General features: G+C 36.9%; 1 protein-coding gene across 2 annotated transcripts in view; it reads left to right on the top strand.

Moving 5' to 3' along the window:
• Lingo2 (leucine rich repeat and Ig domain containing 2) overlaps window positions 1–25,983 on the top strand; it is a 1,156,348-nt gene that overhangs the window by 225,573 nt on the left and 904,792 nt on the right. For both annotated transcript variants that reach the window (XM_085677246.2, XM_085677245.2), the window contains exon 2: window positions 8,270–8,366. The gene's annotated coding sequence lies outside the window, so the exon portion shown is untranslated. The remainder of the gene's footprint in view (window positions 1–8,269; window positions 8,367–25,983) is intronic.

Genomic DNA, 25,983 nt, shown 5'->3' on the forward strand with positions numbered 1-25,983 from the left:
CTCCAAAATTAATCTGACCCATAGTCTATACGTCTCAACAAATTTCTGTAAATTTAGAATGGCCATTCTGAAGTTGTAGTGTTTCACATGGGATTTTTGCCTTGACCATTTAATATAATTTCAAACTCTTGTACACCCCCAAACTAAAAACCCTATGGCAGAATTAGAATTAGGGAAACAATTTAGCATTATGTCCTCATTACAAACTCCCATTCTAAGACCTTAATTCTATTGATGGTGAAAAGAGTTATGAGACAGAAAGTATGGAAGAATGAAACGCTTTCTGTTCACTAGAGGCTGCATTATTCTATTATTCTACCTTCACTAGCAAACAGCCTATGAAGCAGATCTTTAAGACGGAGAAACTGTGTGCATATGCCTGTATGCATGTGTCGTGCATTCTGACCTTAAAGATGTAGTCATGTAGTAGTTACATTGAGAACTTGTTCATATATATTTTATCATTACCACAAAACCTCTTCCAAAGTATAGAAAGCAAGAATTTTTCTCCCTACATTTTATTTTTTAATCAATGATTATATCTTTTAGAAATGATATTTTTTATTTTTGCATTGAGACAACATGGCAGGTTTTCTTGTGGTGTTTCCAAAAATACTGAGTCTTGGCTGAACCTTTCCCACCACTTCCTGTCTTCCATCTCTGTGCCCCCATTTCCTGTTTATGCTCCTTAGTTCCCAGCATTTCCCCTTGCACATTCATAGTATGTGTGCTTTTCTAATCCTCATTCTTCACACTCTCTTAAAACTCTCCTTATTATCCCCATCATGGGACTGTTTTAGTAATGTGTTTCCTACACATACATCTTTGTGGTCTAACGTTAAAGTTATGGCTATATTGATGTCCTGGACAGGTGTCATGAATGATTGCAACTATATTATAAATTGTGTATCATGATATCAGTAGGTTTGTTTCATATGTGGAGAAACTAAAAGCAATAACAAGAAATAGCTGGAAAGAGATGAGGTTGTGAAAAGAACACTGACACTTTTGTTCTTCAGACACATACCCTCAGTTACAGAAATATTGAGAGAAACACCAATTCTGATATTTGAAACCCAAAAGTAAGGTCCAGTGGGTCCTCAGCTTCAGTCTGTTTTCCTTCCCACACTGTGACCCTCCCTGTCCCCTGCCGTTCTCACAATTCTCTCAGGTGTGTTTAAGAAGAGAATGTTGGAGTGGAATGAATGTTCTAGAGCCTTGAAAAACACATCACGGATTATTGAAAACGATAGCAGAATCTTCCAGAGCATGAAGCAGCTTGACACACGGGAGAGAGAGAGAGGGAAAAACATCCCTCCACAGGAATCAGAAAATAAATAGCTCATCTTGCATTTGAGAGGCTCTATACTTACCATGTGACATGCAATTTAACTTTAATTTCAGTCCTCTTCCCATTAAATGGGCTTGATGTACTCTTCATTCTCAAACTTTATTAATAATGAATGGAATAATATATAAAAAGTGAACACACATTGAAGGGATGCAAAAAAATCGTTTGCTCATATATTAATGAACTAATTATAAATATCCATCTGTTTCATTTGGTCTCCTGGAGATTACAACAATAAAATTAATGAAGAAGTATATAAAAAGTATCAGATTCTTCCTTTGCCTTATCCTAGCCTTCCTGCCCTCAAACTCAAGATCGAGAACAGATACTTTAAAGGGTTCCCTCAGGGAAAAATAAAATGAGACATGCTATTTTACTGAATATTAATATAAAACATGGGCTTTAGTGCATCTGGAGAACTGAAAAGAAAACCATGCCTCTGAGATTATACAGCAATGGCAGAAAGGGGAAGCCCCTCTCCTGTGTGGACTGAGAATGACTGAGACCTGGAGACTTGATAGAGGGACCCTTCAGAACTTTGGTACCTAGTTATTGGAGATGATATCATGCAGCCAGTCATGGCCTCACCCCAAGAGTTGGGCCCCAGGAAAAACCAGGATGGGTCACAAAGACCCATAGGATATTTTAGATAGAGCAAGTTCTGAAGGGCTTTTAAAGTCTATATGCAAACTGAGTTCAGCTCTGCGGGTGAAGTGTGGTTGTAAAAGAAATGCAGACATCAACAAGCAGCCGGAGATCAGCCCAGTACCCTTCTGCTGCCACTTAGTCTTTCTTTTATGCTGCCTAATATGGAAAGTAAGAGGATGCCAGCTGGCGAAGGAGCAGCGAGGTGCGCAGAATCTCAATGCCACCATCTCAGAGCAGGATGTGGAGTTCGGTACTGAAGCTGAAGACAGCTTAACAAACATAAGATCTTGAGAGGCATTTACTGAAAGGGAAATTCAGCCGGCCTTGTCTTCTCAAATTCCGTAAATAAGTTTCATCCGTCAAGCACATTTGATATGTCAATATGATTTAATAGATCTTGTGGGCTATGTTTTTATATTTAATTTTAGTGAAGATCATACTATCTAGTAAATTAGAACTTTTCATCTTGTTTTGTTCCTCCTGAAGAAATAGAAATTCATGAAGGCACAAACATAGTGTTCAGTATTTCACTACTGTGATTTGCACAATCAGGACTTTATTTAATTATTTATCGGAAGTTTCTGTTTTAATAAATCCAAATTAACAATTAAAAGTTATAGTCTTTAGTTGATGAATAACTGTGATTTCGCTGACTTTCATATGATGACTCTGTGATTTTGAAAACTAATTTTGGGTATGTTTGGATATGTCTGTATATCTGAGTTCGCTTGTGTGTGCAGCAGGGCACAAGGAGGAAGAGGAAGCAGACAGAGACATAGAAACAGAAAAAGTTGGGTTGATGTTGACAGAGAGTCTGAAAATAAAAACTGACAAATTGGGCAACAAGGAATAATTCCTGGTAAATTTACAGATAGTAACTCTGCATGGAAACAAAAATGCTTACCTGTAGGATAATTTATTTCTCATAATTATTAGCTGCCTGACAAAATAAGCAGAAGTGCTAGAATGTGTGTTATAGGTGGTTTTATGTCTTTGTTTTCCTTTCGTGTGACTTGAGGTTTGGCTTTGCTTTCTTTTCTTTTTTCATATAACATATCCTGATTAAGGTATCTGCTCCATCTACTCCTCTCAGTACCTCCCCACCTCCCTGCCAATCCAGATCCACCCTTTCTGTCCTTCATTAGAAAACAAACAGGCCCCTATGGAATGATAATAAAAATAAAATATATTAAAATAGGACATCATAAGAAGGTAAAACAAAAATAACATATCAGAAATGGATAAAACAAGCAAAGAGAAGGAAAAAAGCCCAAGAGAAGGAGTAAGAAACAGATAAACACTCTAGTACACACAGGAATCTCATAAAAATGCTGGACTAGAAGGCAAAAATATAAGCAATAAACCTTTCAGGTAAATACATGTATTATGTATATGTATATATACAATATGTAAATATTATAAATATAAATATATATTAAAAGATACAATTTAAAAATCACTAAAACGGAAGATCCTTCACATGATATGAAAAGACAAGGGCCCTCCAAAGATGCAGGTGAGTTCACTTTCTGTTGGCCATCTACTGCTGTGCATACAGTCTTTCCTTAAGAGCAATTTGTTCCCCACTCAGATTCACTTTTGCAAGTGGTTATCATTTGGAGATTACTTCTGGGTTAGAGAAGGGGCCATGTATCCACTTCTCCATTAAGCTCTAGGACCCAGCTGGTACAAAGCCCTGCAGGCTCTGTGAACGCTGTGAGTTCATATGTGCAAGGGTAGTGTTCATTTGTAGGTCCTTGTTTTCTTGATATTCTCTACCCACTCTTTCTCTTAAACTCTTTGCACCTCTTCTTTCTTAAGGGGTCCCTTAAGCCAGAGGAGAGGGATTTGATTGAGGCATCCCCTTTAGAGATGAGTGTTCCAGTATCTCTCTATAACCTGTGACTGTTGGTCTCTGTGGTGTTTGCTTCCCATTTGCTGCAGGAGCAGGTACTCTAATGATGGCCAAGCAGGTACTGATCTATTGGGAAGTCATTTTGTTGCTACTTTTTTTTTCTTGCTTGTTTTAATTTTTAAAACAGTAGTCTTTGTTTTTACTCTAGGTCTATGAGCTATCTAGTCTCAGGATATTGGTCAACCAAACAGAATTGGGTATGGGTTCCATCTCATGGAAGAGCCTTCAGGAAAATCAGACTTTTGTTGGTTATTCCCACAAGGTTTGTGTCACCAACGTACTAACATATCTTTCAGACAGGAAACTATTGTAGATCAAAGTGTGTGTGGCTGGGTTGGTGTTTATGCTTCTTCTTTGATATCTTACATAGTACCTTCTGTACCAAAGACAGTAATGCATAGAGATGAAGGCTCTATGTAGGTCCCATCTTGATATCTCCATGTTCAGTGAGTTGGGTAGGACCAGTCTTTAACAATGGAGCCTTAGTGTCAGTTTGGAGAGCAGTCTTGGCAATACCCTGGTTGCTTGGGGGTTGCTATAGGACCAATGGGACCCATTTGGCCAAAAAAGTAATTAGATGTAACCTAATCAAGATGCTGGAAGCTTCCTTTGTTGACATGAGGTAAGAGTTGAGGATCTGTCTCTTCCACTATTTTATTTCATTTAGAAGGCCTTCATATATGTGTAAAATTTTATGAAGCTTCTACTGTATCAGGTTTCAACACTACCCCTGAACTTTAGCTCTTTCTGCTCATACTCCGTCGCTTGCTCCCCTCCCCTCTACCTCTCCTGTTGATCATTCCATCCAGTCTCTCACACTACCCGTGTCACCTGCTGTCCTCTCTTCCACCTCTCCAAGTGATCCTTCCCATCCTGTCTCTTATGCTATCCATATATAAATGTATTTTCTATTTTTCTTTCCAAATGAGATCTACCTAACCCCAAGGCCTTTACTCTACCTAAGCAATGTGTTTTTATAGATTGTAAGCTGATTATCATTGACTTAACAGCCAATATTCACTCAGGATATTTTTTTCTAGTTCTAGTCATTTGTCTGAAATTTTTATTTTTAACTTGCTGAGTAATGCTCCATTGTGTAAATGTACCACCTTATCCTTGTCTTCTGAAGAGTGACATCTAGATTGTTTCCAATTTCTGGATATTATGAATAGAGCAGCAATGAACATGGTTAAACAAGTGTCCCTGTGTTAGGATAAGAATCTTATATTTTTGGTTGTGAGCATAGCCTTTAACGGCTGAGCCATCTCTCCAGCCCAGGATAAGAGTCTTTAGGTGTGTGGCCTAGAGTACTAAAGCTGATTTTGAAGTAGATCAATTTCCATCTTCCGGAAGAAGCACCATACTGATTTCCATAATGACCGTACAAGTTTGCAGTCCACCAGCAGTGGATGAGTGTTCCTTTTGATTCAGATCCTTACTAGCATGATCTGCCCCTTGTTTTATTGATCTTAGGCATTCTGACAAGTATAAGATAGAATCTTAAACAGTTTTAATTTGCATATACTACTGCCTAAGGATATTGAGCATTTCTTAAATGTTTCTTAGCCATTTGAGCTTCCTCTTTTTACAATTCTCTGTTTAGTTCTGTACTCCAGTTTTAATCGGGTTAATTGTTTTCTTAATATCTATTTTTTTGTTTGAACTCTATTTTGTTAGATATTAAAATGTCTAAACCAGCCTGTATATTAGGTCTATTTGCTTAAAATATCTTTTCTTATTTTTTTACCCTGAGTGAGTTTATTGATTGCAGAAGAAGGATGGAACCTGTTTTCATGTCCATTCTGTTAGTCTGTATCATTTTAATGAGGAATTGAGCTCATCAATTTTTAAAGATAATGAATTTTGGGTTGATTCCTGCTCTTTTTTTGCTAGTGGTAGTGATGCTGTGTGTGTGTGTGTGTGTGTGTGTGTGTGTGTGTGTGTGTGTGTGTTTCCCTTCTTTTGATTTACTGGTCTTGAATTATTTATCACTTGTGTTTTTCTTAGGATGGTTAATCTCCTTTGGTTGGTGTTTTCCTTTCTAGCACCTTCTGTAGGGCTGGATTTGTGGAGAGATATTGCTTAAATTTGGTTTTATCATGGAATATCTTATTTTCTCCATCTAATGTGACTGAAAATTTTGCTGGATAGTCTGCATCTATGGCCTCTAAAAGTCTGTCAAACATCTTTCCAGGCCCTTTTGACTTTTGTGTCTTTAATTTTAAAAGTCAAGTATATTTCATATGTCTTGATCTTTTTACTTTGCATCTTTTAATATTCTTTCCATGTTTTGTATTTTTAGTGTTTTGATTATATATCCAAGGGAAATTTCTCTTCTGGTCTAATCTACTTGGTTTCCTGTATGCTCCCTATATCTTAATGTCCACCATCTTCTCTAGGTTAGGGAGATTTTCTTCTATGATTTTTTTTCTGTAAAATATTTGCTAGGTTTTGAGAAGACATGGGTTTCTTCTTCTTCTCTATTTGCAGCATTTTTAGGTTTGGTCTTTTTATAGTGTCTTAGATTTACTAGATATTTTGTGCCAACATTATATTCAATTTAACATTTTCTTTGACTTTTATTCTTTTCTACGATCGTTTTTAATGGCTGAGATTCTCTCTTCCATCTCTAGTGTGTTGTTGGTGAGGCTTTCCTTTGAAGTTTCTATTTGATTCCTAATTTTTCTTTTTCAGATCTCTCTTAGTTTGGGTTTTCTTTATTGTTTCTACTTCTGCTTTATTCATTTCTTTCCACGTTTTCTTTGTGGAGATAGATTTTTACCGGAGTTCACCAGAGGTGATCACTTAAACATAGTCTAAGGCAATTAAAATTCTTTACTTCAGTCAACCAGGACTATACTTGGGTATTTTGTTCAGCAGCTTCAGTTGGACGTTTTGCTCAAGCAACGCAGGTGGTACAGTAAATTAGTAGAGACATCATGACCTAGGGTTTCTAAACAGAATTTGGCAATTTCCCATGGGATTTATCATTCGTGAGATAAAATTCTAATTCAACCTAAAATGGTCACAGCAAGAATACAAAATTCTCTACTGTTTTGCCCTGTCAAAATATTGTCATTGCTTTTAGTGATTATGTCTTTACAGTGGGATCTAGGAATCTGGGTTTGAGCTGAAGGTAATTTTAGGTACTCAAAATCTGCTTTTGTCTTCATTCAATGCTTTGATCCTTGGTTTCTGTTGCCTTCTATGGTTCTTAAGGGAATGTGGTGGCTGTGTGTGCTTGGTAAGATAATTTTCAGGAATTTTGATATGGGTGGGAGTTCCAGGTAAAACATGTTTCTAGATATTATAAGCAGACACTTGGGGTGGCAATGGCCTAGGAGATATCAACAGAAGAGAGGAAGGCAGGGTTTTCCACTAGAAACTATTTAGTCTCCTGAGAATTGGGTAGAGAGTAAGGAGAGTCCACAACAGGGGGTCTGTTACAGAGCTGAGGGTGAGAGTGGGGAGTTGAATATGGAGGAAGGAGGAACCATGAAGATCTGACGCTTTCCTGCCTTCTTTGCTAGAGTAAATGCTTCTCTGGTAAGCTTGGCTGGTGGGTTCCTAGGGAACACCTGCTGGGGTTGGGGGCGGAGATAAAAGGATAAGTTGGGAGAGAATTTGGAGGGGATTTTCTGTGTGATCTCCTGGAGATGGGCCAGGAGAGATGCTGCAGAAGGGGTTCTGTTAGAGAGCTCGGGATAAAAATTAGAGACTGGATTTGGAGGACTGAAAGGAGAGATGAAATCAGCAGTTAGCCTACCTGCTTCTCCGACTGAAGTTTATAGGTGTTTTCAATGTCTTTTAGAAGGACTTCTCTAGATCTTTTGAAATAAGAAATGGTAGGAGCTGAGGAAGCTGCTTGTTGGTAGGGACCTGGTATGCCAGACCTAAAACCTGAGTGAATTCTCTAACATGGGGTGGGGAAAAAGAAAATGATGACACATGTAAGCTACCTGTGTTATTCTAACAGTAGCTATAAAGCATAATTTCATCTCTCTAATTCTTTATCAGCTATATGCTATTCCTGGTATATAGAAAATTTAGTTTCAAACTCAATTTCAAACTAAAATCCTTTGATGTAAAAAATATCTTACATCCTAAGCATTTTCCTAATGGTTATATAAGAATACATATTAGTTCACAAAAACAAATATGATGAGATTATTTATGAGGAAATGTGAGTAACAGTGTCATTGGGAATCAATACATTATTGTGACTCATGAAATTACAGTCTGGAAATACACAAGGAATTTTTATTTTGGAATTTAATAAAAAGCAGCCAGATGGAAACTCTTGGACAAAGTAAGTTTTTTTTTCCCCTCGTTACCAATTTCTTTTTTCATTTCAGGATATCTACTGAGGATGGTTTCAAGATGTAGAATCCTTATATGTAAAGTACCCCAAATGAAGCTGAAGAATCTGTGTTGACAGTACTTCATGTTGTGGTAAGAAAAGACAATTCTAATATGTTGGCTCTTGGAAAAGAGAATGGAGAGCACACAGTGTGCATATGCCTCTGTGTGTAATATTTGTGGTAGCTTTATTACTTGGAGTTAATAATGAAATAAAATGGTGACTAGAACTAAGTGGATATGTAAGATTTTTTTCAATTCTGTTAACTACTTCACAAGTATCCTCAAATTGGCTGGGGCGTGTTAGAGAACTCACTTAATGATATGTTTCAACTGTGTGTGTATTATTTGTGTTTGCTACTGTTGACGCAGCCACTCTCAAAGGTAAGTTTTAACAGACCCAGAGCAAACAGAAACCTTGTCTACCATCTTGCTAATAGTTAATGGCAGGAATGATTAAGCCCTGTGATGGGTGAGGAGGCAAAATTTATATTTAAGGCAAGACCCTAAAGTTAGTTAGTTAGTTAATCTACTTATTTATCAATTTATGTATGTATGTATGTATGTATGTATGTACGCATTTATTGTTTTTGGTTTTTGTTTTTTTGATGCAAAGTTTCTCCGTGTAGCTTTGGAGCATGCCCTGGAATTTACTCTGTAGACCAGGCTGGGCTTGAACTAAAAGAGATCTACCTGCCTCTGTCTCCTGAATGCTGGGATTAAAGAAGTATGCCACCACCACCCCGCTTAGACCCTAGAGTTTAAATGAGCAACTTAGAAAAGTGTCATATTTTGATCATCTGAATGGAATATATGTGATTTTCATTTATTTGTGTATCATTATTCTTGAAGAAATATATCTGCAAGTCATCAACCAGACTCCACGGTAGTAAGAGATAGTCTATGCAAAGTACCTGACATTCTTCAAATACACTACAAATTCTAAAGATAGGAAGTCCTATCAATGTCATTATGATGTAAGCATTACAAAAATATAGTCAAGACTTTCTTGTGTTTCTCCCACTGAAGATGTATGATTGAAGAAATACAAAGAAAGAATTGGTGAATTAAGATTCAACATTATGCAAACATAGTTTACAATATGTCTTACTTACCTGGATAGGTAATTTTAGATTGCAGATTGAATATTTTGAAGTATCAGTACATTTTGGCAACATTAACCTATAAACAAAAAAGTACAGACTTCTTCATACTCAGCAGTAGTGTTGGATTTACTTGGTCTGTCTTTCTTACCTGAAATATTTTCAGATAAATTTATCTATACAAGTGGTTGTTAACTAGATGGCCGCTGTGTCTCTGTGTGTTATTCAACAATTATCCATTGGGACTCTATTGAGAATCCTCTTGGAGACAGCCATTCTTTCAGAATCTGACAACACTACTGGTAATAATCACTAATAATTTTATGAGAATATACATCATACCTATACCCAAAGATTACATTTTTCCATTATGTTATTCATCGTATGTGAGGTGAACTCATTCAATGTGAAAACCAGAGGAAAAGTTTAAAATCATCCCAAGTTCCAATGTGTTTTCACCTTTTCTCTGGATGAAGAAAATCTTATAAAATCAATGAATGCAATGCAGATACTATGTTAGCAACTCCAATACTAATAGAGCATGTCTTATTTCAGAGAATAATGGGAAGGGGAGTTAGGGCTTTACCAAAGCTGTTTTCATTTGTATTCATTCTGAGAATACTCATAAAACTGTCTATGCACTTCAGATACTGTATTACATTTCAATTCATGACTATTGAATTTGCACAGAAGTTCCTAAATAAAGATTTCTACATCCCTACAGTATGTCTAGTTTTGCCTTAATTTAAATAATAGTTGTTTTATAGGAATAGAATTCTCCATAATAAAGGCCACATATTGTTTGAAATGCCTTTTTTCTGTAATAAATATGTTTGTTTCCTATCCTATTAACTCTAGCTAGTGATAAAGCAGCTTCTCTTCTTTTAGTACCAGTGTCAGACCCTTAATACAATGATGATCATAAGAGTTACATTGTCTACCAGCAAGGCCACAGGGACTGTACAAATCACCTGCTTCTTGAACCACTGCAAATGATCTAAAATGAAAGCTGCCCTTCAAGATCTACTCAGAAGCTTGATAACAGATGAATCAACTTATATCCTATACAGAATTTATTGGAATCTTCAACAATAATGATAAAAGTTTGGAATAATTCAGAAAGTGGTAAGAGGAAAGTAAAGGAGAGCCTATTCTGGACAGAAAACCAAAATCTGGACTAAGAAATTAATCATTTTTAAAATGTATTACCAGGTTAAGGACAATACATTTTACCTTAGATTTTTTTTTCATAGTGTATGTGTGTTATATGTGCATCTTTAGGCCAACAATTCTCATCCTCACATTTTAAAATGTTTAGAGAATTCTGAGAAGTTTATTGTATATTCCCAAGAAGAGGACACAGCTCTTGGGTATATGGTTAAGTAGACTAAACTATTTCCAGTAATCTGTGCGTAAAACATCATCATTCAAACTAACACACTTCTAGTGTACTCCACTAACTGGAACTCAGCATTTTCCTGCCATGAATATTTAAGCTTTATAATCTAATAAAGGAGTATTGTTGTTGGAGTTCAAATGGAAAAGCTTTACTCAGTAAGCATTAGGACATATATCTAGGAAACTAATAGGTTTTAATAATGATTCTCTGCACTTATTTCATAGTTGAATAACTTCATTTTTCCATTATGTATAAAACCTTGATAAAGCAAATTTAAAACTGCAGACCATGTTCCAAACAACAGCAGTTCTCATTTGGTTAAGGTGATTTTAATTCCTTCCAGTGAGCACTGGCTTTCATACATGTGATAATATGTCAAATCTTCCCCCAGTTACCACAGTTCCATAGGTTAATAAAGTTTATCAGCAAAAGTTATTGGCTCCAGTTTTGAAGTAAGCACATGATGAAGCTAGGCCTGAGTCTTGGCATCACATCTGCTACAGCTGCTTGTTAATCCTAGGATAATTCGATTTTATAACCATGAAGAGCTTGTTTCATGCAGCCAGCATAAGCACATATGGGAACAATTGGCCTGTATTTGTTTTATTTAAGCTCCCAAGCACTGATTTCACCATCACTTGCTAAGTTAGGCATTGAAAAGCATATGTAGAGTGGGCCTGATTTGTAAAACTACTGATTTGTAAAACTACCCCAAAAGAAATTTTATGAAAAGAAAAATGTCTAATTTTCTGAACATTGTTTCTAATCACTGACCTTGTTTATTCGAACCAATTTTGTTGACTTTTTAAACATCATCTCTCAGATAATCAACTGTCAGAGATTAGACTAATATGGTATTTAGTCAAGCAAGCCTCCTTTTAACACCAAAGTGAATTCATTCATTCCCTGTTTCACTCAACCCTGCCTTTCTCTGTCTCTCCATAGAAACATAGACACCATATAGACCAACTCATCTGTTTCACCCATCTTTTCTCCAAAGTAATGTGTAAATTTCTTACTTCTTTCCAGTCTCCTTGCTAATCATTTAACTGTCTGCAAGTTGAACTTTCTGACCTTCTCTTTCACCATAAAACAGGAACTCCTCTTTCTCTTAGGAGACAAAGACTCAATTTTCACTCCTGTCCACATTTCCCAGGTATGCTATCCTGGCAGGTAAAAACCTCAAGAGAACTAGAAAAAGGATGACTCAAGAGGAATGTGTAAGCCACAAAGGCATAGTTTTAGGAGGCAGAAACACCAGGGATTAGGAAGAAATGAAGAGCAGATGCCATTGTTCTTTGAAGTGGAAAATTTATAGCAATTCTACTACCTGTGTCTACATTTCATCTGCTTTAGATTTATTTCTCAAATACTCACTCCCCTGTAAGATGGTAGACTCAAAAATCTACATGACTCAGGTTTTCAATGACACTATTTAAGCTGTATATGAGGCATAATAAAACTAAAATTATATCTTTGGAAATATACCAGCATGCAAATTTATTTTTTGAGTCAGCTCAGTAACTTAATGCGTGCAAAACTTGTGTTTAAAATAATTTAAAAGGAAAGTGTAAGATCTCCATAAAGGTATGATTCTCTCTCTAGGTAAGTTGCTGAAGGAGACTGAGGAGACAGCAAGACACATATTGGACATGTTGTTATATCAGGTTTCTCTGACTCCCCAGATTATACCTTTTTTTCAGGATCATTTTTGACATTGATTATGTTCATTATAGATAATCCTAACTAGTGCCAACCTTTTGAAGACAAATATCACTCAGAGTAATTTTTAGTATGATTATTTTACTGCTGATTGTTCTCCTAATCATATTGAAGAAATTTATAGGTGATATATATGGTATTAATTTTGTGTTTGCAAAACTAATTATTGTAACTTTGTGAACATAAGATCATATATATTAAATAAGCGTATAAATGAGGGAAATATCTATTTCAAGATGAAAATACATGATTTGTAGATCTCTGTTGAGAACAAAAGAATAATTTTTTGACTCCACAAGTAACCATTTTTAGTTGCCAAGAACTAGTTATGCAATATTAGATCATATAATCATAAATCATCACTATAAAAGCACATGTGCAGCTATCACTATATACTGTGTCAATCTATGCTCTACCAGGGTTAAGAAATGCATGATTACTGGATTTTTTTCTACATTTTGATAATGACAATAAAATAATAAATACCACATATTAAATGTGTTTATCTAAGTTCTAAGAAATGGCCTAAAGTCCTATGAGTGAAAACCATGTCAGGCCTCTCAGGCTATTTTGTCCTTCTTTCAATCTCTGTTTTTTTTTCTCTTCTTTTTCACCTTTCTGTAACTATTGACTTCTTCTAGGGCTTTCAAAGATGGTTCTGTCAGGGTGTGATTCATATTGAACCTCTCCAGTGTATCGGCTCATGTGATTTTACCCAGATTCTCTTCTGTCTTTCTTTTGGGAGGCGTGAAGGAGAAGTGTCACAGCGATTTCATATGGCAGTGAACACATATAGACCTTTTAAGTTGCATTAGTCAACATCTTTTGCAGAGGTATTTAAAAACATAAAATGCATAAATAAAATTAATATTTTCACTTCCTAGACACCTGTCAAAATCTTGACATGTTCATGCCCTATAATTAGCATTATATATTCAAAGTGAGTTTTGCAAACAGCAGGGCTTCAGGCAGTTTGAGAGCTGCCTGTTCAATGGGCAATCTGCAATAATGGAAGTCCTGTCAGCCACCCTTCACTGCTGTAGGAGGCAACAGCTAGATTCTCAGGAGCCTACCTTCCTATCTCCCATGTTTTGCACATTCAGACACAAAGTTTCATGCCTATTTCTTGATTTGATTATCCACAACAGTCTGATTCAACATCTTGACATATACCCAAAGTAATACAACTGTAAATTAATACCAGTGTTCGTCATATACTAACCTCAAAACATGTAACATAGCAAGTGTGATGGATTTAATTATCTGTTGATATTGTAGAAAAAATGAGGCACCTAGCACTTGAACTACTTTTTGTTTTCAAGAAGAAATTTTAGAAGCTAACCTTGTAACCTTTCATGACTTCCTACTCTTAAATAAGGTTTGAAAAAGAAGGAAATGAAGAGAACAGTTATCAAATGATTGCCAGCTGCAGTTGCACTGAGAGAAGAGCTGAAACACTTCTTTGTACAACAGGACAAATGCATATGACACAATTTGTTTTCACTGCTTTCAATTCACAGTGATAAACACCTGAGAAAGTTGTGCTTAGTCTCATTAACTCTTGTATTCTATACACGTGTATTAAAAGATCACATAGTATACTTGGATAAATATGTATCTTGTTTGCATAAAGTACAAATCCATTGAAATTATAAATATACATGATAAAGATGTAATAACAAGATTATCCTGTTTTGTTTAGTTTTGTTATGAGAAGGAAGGCATGAGAACACGCAGGGGTTTCCATGATCCAGCATCAGATTCTGTGTTCTACACTATCACTCAGATGCCATTCGCTACAGCTCACATGACAGAGAGGCAATAGAGACGGGAAAATACACAATACCCATGTGCTCAGGAAAGGGAGAAGGCACAGACTCAGTGAGCAGCGAGCCTCTCTCTGCCTGATTACATGTGTGACTAGGAGTTGCAATCATCAGTCATGAGCTAGAGCCGCGGTTCTCAACCTGTGGGACGTGACCACTTTGGGGGGGATCAAAAACTCCCTCTCACAAGAGTCACATATCGAATATTTATATTATAATTCATAACAGTAGCAAATTTAAACGCATGAAGTGACAACACAAATAATTTTAAGACTGTGTTGACCATCGCAGCATGAGGAACTTTATCCAAGGGCTACAGATTTCCGAAGGTCGAGAATTACAGCTATGGAGCCAAACAGGTGACGACAAAAGGAGAGGGCTGCATGGGAATGAAACAGGGATAAATTATAAGATCCTACTTCATATGGAATATTTAGTATCATGCTGATATCAGAATGAGCAAACATGCTAAATAGTTTACAACTGTTGATGATTTAAACATAGGTAAATAGTCACAGACTGCACTGGGTCCCATAAAAACAAAGATTTTAATTCTGATGAAAAGAAATGCTGATTCTTTTCTTTTGAATTTTGATATAAACTGAGCTATAGAGGAAACCATTTGAGTTTCAGGGAATTAGGGATTTTTTCTCTGTGTATATATTATATTTATTAGGGTAAATATATTCCTATGCTTACTTATTTTATGTGGTCCTTTTATTAATTAACTCATTTACCTTTAAAAACAATCTTTTCTCATTTTACAGACGAATCTCTATTCCCACTCCCTCCTCTCCTCCCACTCCCTCCACATTTCATTTCACCACCCTCCCCCCGCCCTGTCCACTCCTCAGAAAGGGTAAGGCTTCCCATGGAAGCCTTACATTACTTGAGACAGGACCAAGACCTTTGCCCCAGTATCAAGGCTGATCAATGTATATCTCCAAAAAGAACAGGCTCCAAAATGCCAGTTTAAACAGTAGGAATAAATCCTGGTCCCACTACTAGTGGTCCCCAAGACTACCCCAGCCATACAACTGTCACCCACATTTAGAGGGCCTCATTTGGTCCTGTGCTGATTGTCCTACTCTCAGTCTGGCGTCAGTGAGCTTGCATTAGCTCAGCTAAGCTGTTTCACTGGGTATCCCCATCATGGTCTTAACACTTTGCTCGTATTATTGCTGGTCCCTCTCTTCAACTGGACTCTGGGAGCTCAGCCCAGGTGCTTCACTGTGGATCTCTGCATCTGCTTTCATCGTTGCAGGATGAAGGTTCTATGATGAAATTTAAGATAGTTATCAATCTGATTACAGGGGAAGCCCAGTGCAGGAACCCTCTCTACTATTGCTTAGGGACTTTGCTGGGGTCATCCTCGTAGATTCCTGGAAATTTCCAGAGTGCCCAAGTTTCTTGCTAGTCCTATAAATGGCTCCCTCGAACAAGATATCTCTTTCCTCGTTCTCTCCCTCTCTGCCCTTACCCCATCTTGACTATCCCATGTCTTCATGTCTTCCTGCCTCTCCCCTTCTCCCCTCCTCCACCCCTTCAGGATTTCTGAACATCTGTGCATGCATTTGTTCAGTGCCCCAGGTACTGTTCTTCTCTATGTAGATAAAGGTGTAAGATAGAACCTTGACTTCCAAGACTTACATGTGTGGAGGAGTGAATGCCAAAAACTTTTATTAATTTATTGAGAAACCTGTGAAGGTATAATTATAGGAGTGATTGTATTCTCTCAACATTTTCAAGGAAGACCATCTAGTAGTAGGAGCCTCAACAGGAAGAGGATGGAGTTTGAGGAAGCTTTAAACCCATGTCATTATACATACAAGAGTATGTATGCCAACAAATGCATATGGCAAAGCACAGATTAAATAGAAACAGGAAGTTATCAGGGGTGTACAGGAAATAGAGGTTTTAAAAATGGAGGCAGAAGTGAGGGGGGGCAGCTTATGAGCAGTCATTCTGAAAGACCCCCGATTCGGGGAGACTCTCACTCGAGCCTCGGGATGACGCGACCCCCCCAGTAACTCACGAGAGACCGTCCTTGCTGCAATCACACGAGGTTTAATGACAAGACGACAAGACAAGACGGGAACCAGTGCACTGGGGCCGAGACTCATAACCCACGCAGGGGAAGAGTTCGACCCCGAGTGACCGGGAGAAGTAGTTTTTATAGGAAGAAACCACACAGTCCAGTAATCCGAAAAGGGGGGCAGGGAGGGTGTCCAGTGATGATTACAAAGGGGCAACTCCCTGCCTCTCAAGATCATTAATCAGCTAGTTCCTGTTCTAGTGATAATTACTAGGGGGTGATAATTACTAGGGGGAATCTCTTTGTCTCTCAAGATTACTCTCAAGATTACAATCTACCTTTATCTTCAGCTAGTTCCTGAAACCCTGGAACTGGCTAATCCTAGATTTCTGATTCTTCTCTTCCCGCTAGATTTTTAGCTCTATTTTCCTGCTAGGGGGATCTGGATTTATCCAGGTCTTTCAATTCAAACTTCAAGGTTGAATGGCACAGTAAGTCTTTGTGTGAGGATCAGTTGTAAAGTAGATGCTTTGAGTGTCTTCTGTGGCCTTTGGACTGCAGTTTATAACGTACTCTTTCTCATTCTTCTGTGTCATTACTTATGTGCTGTTTTTGGTTTTAGAAATGTAAAAATGTAAAAACCTAGCCAGGTAGATTTTCAGAAACTTCTGTAGAAATACTAGAAGGCAAAGTTTTGCCTTTTGCTTAGAAACAAATAGTCACAATCATTGAAATATTTTAAAAGGTTTTATTTTTTCAATTATATATATATATATATATGTGTGTGTGTGTGTGTTTATGTATTAGTTTGTGCACATATGAGCAGTAACAGCAGGGACTAAAAAACGGCATTAGATTATTTGGAGATAATAATAATAATAATAATTATTATTATTATTATTATTATTATTATTATTCAGGTCCTTCACAGAAACAGTGGACACTCCTTGCTTAGCCATCTCTCCAGACTCCCAAATTTAAGATTTGTGATATAATATAGTATAATATGTATGATATATTTTAGTATAGACTACCTATAATAAAATATAAGAGGAAAGAAATGGAAAAATGGTTTACTAAACAGAAATCAGAATTTAATGATTGTGGGGGTCGCTCCACGCCATGGGGTCAGCATCACCACCTACCTCCCACGAGTTCTATATTATCCTAGGGGTTGAAACACAGACGCACACACACAGAGTTTTCGAGTCATCCTCAAGAAGAGAATGCCCCATTTATTCAGCTTAATCTGGGGTTAATATACCCTTTTGCTCCAGTAAAGAAAAACTCCTCCCACCCAGAGGGGGCTGGGGAAACTAGCACCTGTGAGAGCTTCTCAGCAAGGGTGCAAGGCAGTGTCAGACAGGTAAGATGGACCTTGGCACCTGGGCTCTTCCAGGCAGGTTGAGAAATTACCATTTTAAAACCCTATGGAGCCCTAGGCTATTATACCAGGCTATAGCAGAAGCAAGCACGGAATTTAGCAGGAAGCTTAGCTGGTTAGCATAAACATTTCTTGCATCCTATGTTTTGGCCTCGAGGAACAGGGAAGACAGGGCCTCACAAATGATTTGGAAAATTCTCAGCCTGTACATGTTACAAAAGATGAGAAACTTGGTTCTGAAAGGGACATGAAGGGTTACATATAAACAGTCTCACTATAAAGAGATTGACCATGAATGTAATCCATTTTAAAAAAAAAATCAAGAATAATAGATTAGATTATAGCAGCAGATATCCTACCAGATTAAACTAAATAAGACATAGATAAAATAAAATGAAGGCTTTCCAACTCTGCGGACTCTCTAAGATGGGAGAGCAGACCTGTATGATCAAATGGCTATACACGGTTCTTTTCCTCTAGAGATGGGAAGAAATGGTTCCAGCTGAGGTCAGAGGTCAGCACATCTTTGCTGCTGAGCCCTAAGTTTACAGACCTGGGAAAATAAACTGTCTCTGCCATTGTCTCAAAGGACAGTGCCATCTCCTTTGTTGCACACCTCATGAATCACTTGGCATCACAGAAAAAGGTTGCCCATTTGGGTGAGATGGAGGTACTCCTCAGGGTATTGCTACCTTACTGGAACAGAGCATACAGTCAATGAGATTTGTATTCTTGTCCCTTAAGAGGACTTTCCTTGCTGAGTTCTAGACTTGTTTGAGGTCAGTTTTGTAAACTGCATATATTTTATATGACAGAAGGACATATTGTATTTCCCGAAATACATACATTAAAACCCTATCCACCAATATCACTGTAGTCCAAATGGGCCTTTGTGTAAGTCCAAATAACGCTCTACAAAGACCATGACTTTCTGAGTTTTCAATTCATTGTCAGCTAAACAATATAGCAATGTGTCCTGCCATTTTTAGAGTTGTGTGAATGACTTAAATCAGAGTTTGGTTGTTATTTTAATGTGTGTTTAAGACAGGAGTACCATCATCACTATTATCTGTTATTCATTATTAATTGCTATTATTCTAATCTTTGACTCATGGTTTAAAAGCAGCATGATAACGAGACCCCTGTTTTTATAATTTATTTACAAATTTTCATATATAAATATTTGTTATAACTACTGACAGTAAAGATCTGAATATTAAGTTGTGCTCAATGGAATTCTTTACAGTTTTATAGTGATTTGAATTTGTATTTGAAAACTTGTATTATGTAATTATAGAAGCTTACATGTACAAGGGACTGAACCATAAAGGAAATGTTCAAGACTTAACATGTTAATCTCACTATTGTAGAAGTTTTGCTTTTCCTTGTGTATGACTTTAGAATACACTATCCATTTGTAATATAATGTAGTTTTAGTATCTTTTAATTGGTTCCTGGGATTAGTATGATGTTTTCCTGCTAAATACAGCTCCTCCTTTCCAATATAAAAGTAACATCTGTGTATGTACCTATGAGTGTATATGTGCATGCATGTGTGATATTTATGTATATTTCTAACTGAAATTTATTTCAGCAGCATGATTTGTACTAAGAACCAAATATTCTAACTTTCTAGTAAAATGATTTATAAAGTATTTAGAAAAGCTGAATAGTAAGAACTTTCTTTTAAAATACTTGACACTTGGATTCAGCTTTATAATTTTGAAAAGGTGAATTATAGTTAATCCCAGCAGGATTCCTGAATATGCATTTGTTAGAAAACTTTGTTTGTTTGCAATTGCATTTTACTTTTTCATATGTATATGGGGAGATCCTTCAAAGCTTTTATCTTTACTCACAGTAGCTGCACACATGAAAATTCTAAAAATTTAAATCTTCCCATTTTCATGCAGCAGTTTAAGAGCAATCTCTAGTCCTGCTGTGTGTCAAGTTTATCAGATCACACTAACCCGCATTGCTGCCCCATTACTTCTATACTCTAGGCTTTTAACTGTGCCTTAGCTAACGAGATAGTCCCAAATGGAGTAAGAAAAGTAAATAGGTTATGTAATAGGTTACTATACCAGTAAGCCTTTTCAGCACAGGATAATTTACCACTTCAGTATTTGAGATGGTTGGTCTGGTCTTCTAAACAGTGTTGTGCTCTCAGTCTGAGTGAATGACACAACATTATTGAAAACTATAGGGGCAATTTAAAAATTAAAACACTTCATTACATATAACATGCCAATCTCTTCTTCAATATCACTTCCCGAAAAAAATCTCAAGAATTTTTATATTACAAATATATAATTACCTTATTTGTGTTTTCATATCTATTTTAAAATAAAGTTAAAGATAAGTATTGGTGATTATCTTTCTTTCAGAGAAATTATAAAGCAATGGAGTATTTCTATTTCTTTAGCAACATCAAAACCAATATTCAGACTTAATTCTTAGTAAACAAAACATTCTACTTTTAATAGACAGCATTATTATCATGATGGATTTATTCAGCAGACAATAGCTGTATTACCAAAGTGATCTGAATTAATCTGAAATTGAATCACCACTTGTACAAGCATAGGGAAAACTGTAGCAATTTCAGATTAAGATATACAAATATTCTTTTAACTTTAAAACGAACTCAAAATAAATTGAACTGTTATTTCACACTTTTATTGTTTCTTAGTACTTTGTTATAAAGTGCAAAGTTATAAGAGGCTTATTAAAAGTGTGAAAGTGCATACTGGCATGCCAAATGTAAATGAATAAAAGATATCTGAGTTTAAGTAATTTAACTTACCCTCGATCTTTTAAAGGGAATTCTTCATTTTTATCATCTTCAACAAGAAATTGTTTACAGCCTGTGGCGGAATGATGAAGACTTAAGCCCTTGACATTAAGCCTATTAGTCTACTTGTCTGTCAAAGTCAATTAGAGAAGGGTCATGAAGTAGACATTCATTTGAGAAACTCTTCTCGCTCACATTAGTCATTTACAGGCTCTTTCTAAAAGACTTATTAGCTCATCTATGTGCAAATGATGGCCACTGTCTGGGCATACTGCCTTTGGGTTCTCTTTTGCTGAAGGATAGTGTTCTCTTTAAAGGCAGTAACGATGATCAGCTGATGCAGGGTAATAGGAGTTAAATTTATGTGCTGGCCAAAATTATTCAAAGAATAATAAAATAAGCTTTAATTACCAAGAACAACAATTTAATAGGATTTGGTATTTTCAGATAATTGAATCTGTGCTTATCCCTGTGTCTGTTCATTATGTACTGAAAAACTGTTACATTCCTATAAGTTTCCATCCACAGCCCCTGTACCAACATAAAATATCATTTAATCCTCACAATTTTAATGATGTTTAGTGGTAAACATATCTTTACCCTTTTCAAAATTCTGTCCCATATAAAATATCCTATATTAGTTTTTCTTGTTACTATCTCACCAAGGTCTAAAATGGGGTATAATAAAAAATGATAATATCAACAAATATATTTATAAGTGACTGTTGTTGAAATAATGCAATAATTCTTCATATGTGGAAGCTAGTTTAGAGATTCAGGATTATAGAAATAGTTGGTTCCTGAAGAAATTAAACTATAAGAAGAGTTTTGAATTCATAAGTCATAGAATTCTGTGTGTGAAAGTAATAACATGTCAAGAACCATGCTTTAGAAATCCCTCCTGGCAGAGTATGGAAAAATAGATAGTAAAGAAGGAGCTAAAGACAAAAACACTGTGTGGCAGAGTATTATAGTCTTAATGACTGTTAGGATCCAAAACAAAGAGAAAGCAATGAAAGTCAAGAGGGTATCACAGAACTGATAAGTAGCTGGATGATAAGTTGGTAAGACTTTGAGCATAGTTATTGAGCAAGTTGTCAGAAGAGACTGGAGTGAACCCTGTTCTTATTGCTGTTGTTCCATGTCGGAATCAAATCCAGGGCTTTTATACATACTGGGAAGTTCTCTGACACTGAGTTTAATCTGCAGTCCTGAATCCAGCAATCTTCACTGTCAGTGTGGTCATTTAGGAAGAATGGCATGGTTAGCTAGAGAAAAGTTTTCAGTATAGGACTAATAGACAATCTTGGAGAGCTATTACAGAACTTGGGGAGTTCTAAATAGAAGTAAAATATACAGATATGTATAGAGCAGGATGACTGTGAGATTTAGTGAGATTTCTGTGTGCCATACTTAGCATAATGTCTATAGTAGATGTAGTGCCCTGTAATGATATCTGGTATTCCTGTAATGAAATGGATACTAGAAAAGCATGGGTTAGACTAGGATTGGAAGTCTGTTTCCATGTTTAATGAGATGGACAAGTAATGGAAAGAGGAATCAGACACCCAGAATGCTATTCATGATAATGAGACCAAGTAACTGTATTATATCAGGAACTAAAGGGGGTATCCACTAGACTACGGGCAAAGAGAATAGCATTTGTCTTGAAATTTCTTTCTCTATTTCCTCATAAAATTAGAGTTCTCCCTTTACTCTATTTTAAAACACCCATTTGTATTGTATTTGCATCATTTGAACATATTACTCAACAGAAAATAGGATGTATTTGAAATTAGTGATCAGTACTATACTTGGTAATGGGATGAATTCAAGCTCTGCTTCTTCAAACCAATTTTGGAGTCTAACAAATAGAAAAACCGTGTTATCCTGTGCCATGCTTCTGATGGCACATATGAACTATAGGGCCCCTGACAGATCAGGAAGTCTTTAAACAGAGAAGTGTAAAGAACAGTCTCAGAGCAGAGCAGTATCTTTTTTGAAGGAGTCAGGCCAGCTGGCCTGTCCACAGAATGCAAGTCTCTGTAATGGTGGGGAAACTCAATAACATACTGAATAGATTTTTACCTGTCAAAATGGAGGTGGCAGAGATGCTCTTGTTGGCACTGCAAAATAAGTTCCTGGACAGCAGAGAGACACTGAGCTGTCTTCAGAGAACAGAGAAATAAGTGCAAATTAAGCAAGCTATGGTTATTCACTTTTTATATTAGTGTCTCTACAATCTATAAATGCTGTTTAGGGCTTTCACATACTCAAAACTGTCATTTAATACAGAATGATGTTGTTACACATTTGAGAGTCAGTTTACAAACTTACTGAAAGGGATCTGACATCCATACAATAGAGTGTATATCTAGGGACATGGTGGCGGTTTATTTGCCATTGTGAGTTTAATCTGAGTCACCAGATATCTAATTTATCATGAGGAATGAAATTCCAGGAAGTTTTTTTCCTCTTCCTGGGCAGTTTTATTGAACAAACTGGATTCTTCTGCTAGAGCAAATGGCTTATGTGGAAAATATTTAATTGCTTGCATCTCTATGACAGAAGTGCTCTGAATCTAAAATAACCCATAAAGAAAAACAGCACTGTAAAATTGTTAAGGAATAGCTTCTCAAAGGATACTGACCAATCCTAAAGGCTTCTAGCCACTATTCATGAACCTTTGTAGGAAAGTAATGGCTGGAGGACTGTCCTAAATCTATACTCTGGTAATGAATTTGTCCATAATTAAGCACAGAAATGTAAAATTACCCCCTTCATTCCAATTTTCCTTCATACCATCCTCACTTTTCCCCTCTCTCACCCTCCTCCCACTCTGCCCTCCTTCCACTCTACCTCCCTCCCCTCCCTACCTCTTTCCTTTTCTTATTTCTGAAGTATATATTCTAATACTCCATTTTACAATTTACTAACATACAAAGGTAAAATATTTCATTTGCTCTTGTGTGGTTTAGCAAAAGATGGTGTAGGGGGTAAGTCAGGTGATTCAGGTTATGAATCACAAGCATTGTATTCTCTGTCCAAAACAAGACCACCTAGCATCACCTAGGCAATGCCATTCTAGGTCCACTTGGAGATAATGTGTATCAAACACAAGGATTACATAGCTGCCTTAAAGTATGAGCATATCGTCTTGAATCTCTATGTACTGAGTCTTCCTCTCTGTACCACATAGCACTAGGGAGAACTATGGAAATAAATGCAAGGAGAAATGGGAATGAGGAAGTAAATGCATATGATCTTCTCTGAGCTTCTCAAGAAAGACTTTGAGGACTGGGATCTAAGTCCAATCCTGAGGCATAAGTAGGCTCCAGTGGGGAAGGGTGTGGCAGAGAAGCTACCTCGGAAGTGAGTGAATGGGCTCCTTGAAGCAAGCAGTTCATGCCCTCGGGAAGAGCAAGTTATCTGAGTACTTGGATATGTTAGGTTATGAAAAAGACAGTTAGCAGAACCCAGAAGTTGAAGCACAGATCTCAGGAAAAGTCATTTCAAAGGTTTGTGGGTTTATCTTAAATCCCGAGAAGGCCTCAGGTAGGTATAGCTCGAACACATTTCTATTTATGATAATGAATTTAAAGTAAAAAGATCCTTGTATGGTGTTATGGAAAATGGGTTCATGTCACTTGTTCATCAGTTAGTTTATTTCAAACAAGGGTATCTGTAACATGAGGGGGGCTGCTTGTTGGAGTATCTGTCCTGCCCAGTACCCCATAGCCGGCAAGTCCCATAGAAAAATACACACAGGACTACATAACATTATAAACTGATTGGCCCATTAGCTCAGGCTACTTATTAGCTTTTATAAATATATCACCCCACTATCCTTATCTATGTTAGGCATATGGCTTGGTACCTTTTCCAGCTGTCAGCTGACATGTTGCTTCTTCGGTGGTCTGGGCAGGAATGGCAGGGGGAGCTTCCTGCTTCCCAGAATACTCTTGTTCTCTTTGCTCCACCTCTACTTCCTGTCTGGTTTTCCCTTCTATACTTCCTGCCTGGCCAATCGGCATTTATTTAAAATATGATTGGCAGAATACAGACAATTCTCCCACACCATTTCCCTCTTTTTTTCTTTTTTAAGCAAAGGAAAATACCCATAGTCCATTTGTTGTGAATGTGGGCGTAGTATTTCAGGCTACTTCCTGCTGATTGGGGGCGCTGATAATCTTATGGGGACCTAAAGAAAATTTAGAGTTATAATCAAGTCCTGACTGAAGTATCCTGTGAATCTCGATCATCTCAGGCAGCAGTCTTGAATTAGTTCTGGATGTAGAACTCAGACATCTGGGCCATCTGTTCCTACCGGAGATTTCTCAGGTGGTCTTCCTTTATTGAACCTGATTTTTCTTAACTCAAAATGAATCCACAGCCTCTCATTTTCTGTGGAAACAAAAGCAAAATCTCTTCTCCAAAGTAACATACCTTTTGACTTCAGTTTTGAAGGCAAGGTATTTTCAAAATATCTATCTTGGGTTAGTTCAGCAACATTTATAAACAAAAGTCTTTTAGCAGCTGTTGCTCCTTCCTCAGCATTCAAACAATTCAAAGAGAGCATAATAGCATACAGTATCAAGATTCTCCGTGTATTTCCCATCTTTATGTGGCTTTACTTTAACCTCTATTTCTTTTAATTTTACTTTTACTTTTTGAGACAGGTTCTCTGTATATCTTTGTCCTGGAATAATTCTGTATACCAGGTTGTCCTTAAACTCACAGAGATCCTTCTGTATCTGCCTCCCCACCTCTGGGCACACCTTGAATTCACAGAGGTCTGTCTGCCTCTACTTCCCAAACTTTGGGATTTAAGGCGTGTGCTACCACACCTTGAATTCAAAGAGATCTGTCTGCCTTTGCCTCCCAGGCATTGGGATTAAAGGTGTGTACCACCACCATACCCAATTACTCTCTTTCTTTCTCTCTTTTTTTTTTACTTTAAGAATTTTAACTTTTATCCTGCATATATTTTTAACACACTGTAAACCATTTAGAGGTTTTCTTCATCTTTGAATCTCTCTTTACTGTATATCTCTCTTTTTCTGACTACATGAGTCGTTAAAGAGAATATTAGAGCCATGGCTTTGATAGCTGAATCCAGCCCTTTCCTTAGCTTTCCAATCTCATGGCGGAGGTATTGCTGGAGCCATTTTTCTTGCCACAACTCTGTGGCACTTCAAGGTCCCTGCCAGCAAGAAAGCTGTAGCATTCTGCCAACAGACCACACTCAGTCGGAGTGCCTGCCTAAAAGAGTCAGAGTTTGCCCTGGCAGGATGGGCAAGAAAGCCAACATTTTAAAACAGTGTGACATTTTTCCTGCTACTGCTGAAAACTGAAAAGCATGTGTTCAGCTTTTCATCAACACCATTTAAGTATTTCATGTCAGGACCTCTTAATGAGCTGCAGGGTTTTGCAGCTAAAGATGAGTC

The sequence above is a fragment of the Myodes glareolus genome, chromosome 16 (assembly GCF_982192425.1).
Source record: "Myodes glareolus chromosome 16, mMyoGla1.1, whole genome shotgun sequence".
In the NCBI taxonomy this organism is placed as follows: domain Eukaryota; kingdom Metazoa; phylum Chordata; class Mammalia; order Rodentia; family Cricetidae; genus Myodes; species Myodes glareolus.